Source organism: Camellia sinensis, chromosome 8 (genome assembly GCF_055761805.1).
Source record: "Camellia sinensis isolate YWXY chromosome 8, ASM5576180v1, whole genome shotgun sequence".
In the NCBI taxonomy this organism is placed as follows: Eukaryota; Viridiplantae; Streptophyta; class Magnoliopsida; order Ericales; family Theaceae; genus Camellia; species Camellia sinensis.
Genome location: NC_138968.1, coordinates 137,288,408 through 137,290,938, shown reverse-complemented (window position 1 = coordinate 137,290,938; position 2,531 = coordinate 137,288,408).

Sequence of the window (2,531 nt, the reverse complement as noted above, 5' to 3'; positions counted from 1 at the left end):
TTCAATCCTATTGGATAGCTGGAATGTTTGTCAGGCATTAGTGGCCAACTTGCTTTTCATTGTGATCTTTGGACGGGTTAGATCGGACGACTCTCCCTTCCACTAGCCCCAATTTATGTCTCAGTGCACTTGACAATTATTCTCATCTGTTTGAGTGGGTTTCAATCTAAAAGTCCTCTCTGTAACGCCCTCAAAATAATAACATTAAACCCATCAATATAAACATACATTTATATACAAACGATCCACATTTCCTCAATTCATCAGAGTACTTCATTATAAAAGTATTACACGTTAACAACAAAAGTAAATGCCCTACGGGCTTACAGCTTTCCAAGTTAACACTTGGTTACAAAAGAGAGTATTGACTCGGTTACACATTAAGCCCTTGGCTTGAATTTTACATGTAATACATCAAAAGGAAAATAAGGCAACAAAAGTACGTTTGCCCCTAGCCTCTCAAGCTATGTCCTCAGAGATGGAATGCTACCTGTACCTGAAAATGATGTTCCCATATAGGGTGAGCCACAGCCCAGTAGAGATATACTAAACCAACTATGAACAATGATTAAAAGATTAGCAACTGACAGATGGTCGATACTTACACTTCCATTTACATCTTATTTCAATTCCATGACAACCAAGTCTACGTTACAATTCACTTTTCATTTCTTGTTCAACTTTGGGTTTGAAAACAGGGCTCAGTACTCTGGCCAAAACATTTTGATGAGATTATAGTTCATCACTAGAACATTTTCAAAATTCACGGTGGATACACATTTTGGTGTTGTATCAATAACACATAAACTACTTCCACACTTCACAAACGATGATGATATACATTTTAGTGCTATATCAAATCAAACAAACTTTTCAATAGATAAGCATATGAGCTATATCACTACTACAACAGATAAGCATATGAGCTATATCAACATTCCAATAGATAAGCATATGAGCTATATCAATACCACAACAGATAAGCATATTACACATCAACAGATAAGCATATTAGTTGTATCCACACTTCACTAGACAAGCATATGAGCTGTATCTACACTTCACAAAGATAAGCATATGAGCTGTATCTTCACTTCTCCAGACAAGCATATGAGCTGTGTCTACGGAGTTCATCCCCCATCTCCTCCCAATCCTATCCGGTTTAGAGGTACATCCCCCATCTTCCCCTAAACCGCGGAGTACATCCCCCATCTCCTCCTCTATACAAGCAATGCATATAAACACAGAATCATATACACATCGATCAATACATAAAGTTAATGTATTCTATCAACCGTCTACACATAATGCATATAAACACATTGGTCATATACACAATCACTCAATACATAAAGTTAATGTATTCTATCAACCGTCATACTCTATGACACAACCAATTGATTAGTTTTAGTTTGCCTAATCAACATGCATTGTCTACAACAATCAACACTACCCTCCACCGGTAGCCCAAAGCAATTATTTCAAAGCAGGAAATAAATGCACAAATGGATAATATATCAACATTACAACTAGATGAACAATAAAAGATTCGTCTACACTCTTTAATCTCATACATTCCCAATTTCAACATTCTCAATTCAATTCCTCGCTTTCTTCAATTAATTATATGCATTAATTAATTAAACCAATTAGGGCAAATTACCATAATTCACAAAACAACCCTAAGGTTCCCTTTCCATCAATGTCCCAACATTAATCTCATTTCTCTATGCCTAACATGCATATAGGTTTATATATTTAAAACCCCAACTTTTGTAAAATTACACAAAGGCCCAAACTTTCTCAACATTTCCCAACAACCCCCCAACATATCAAAATGCCAAAATTTAAAGACAAAGTTCATAAGATGGAGTAGGTTATCCCTACCTCGGATGATGGGGCTCAACGAAGGAGACGAAGAAACGGAAATGCTCCAAATCCCGAAATTTTCAGATTAAAAGATAGCCCTCGACGATCAACACAACTTTTGTAAAGGCCCAAGGTGAGAAAACAACTCCTACTAGATCAATCCTAAGAGAGAAGTTAGGGTTTTAGTGAGAGAAGCTCTCAAAATACCTTTTTGGAAAAGTAAGAGAGAGAAAAGATGTTAAAAAGTGAACAAAAAGGTCGGATCTCGGCTTTATATAAAAGTCGCCCCGCTCGAGCGGCAAAATCCCCGCTCGAGCGTCACTCACAGATCCCCGCTCGCTATTTCAAGAGTAATGCTAGAGGTCCAAGGAGTTCTACCAAATATCTCACATAGGTGTGGGACCTACACCATGTGAGTCCTATTATGAAGCATGGGTACGGGTTCGGGTATGAGTACTGGTACTAGTACAGCTACAATACGGGTACGTCGATACGATAAAATCCAAAAAAGGTAGGGTATGAGTACGGCTTGGTATGCTTGTAAAAAAATACTTATTTTTAATTTAGAGTAATGAAAAAATTAATTAAATGGTTTAATTTGATAAGATCCAACCTATAATTAACATATAATGCCAAAAGTAAAGGTATAAATCAAAATTAAA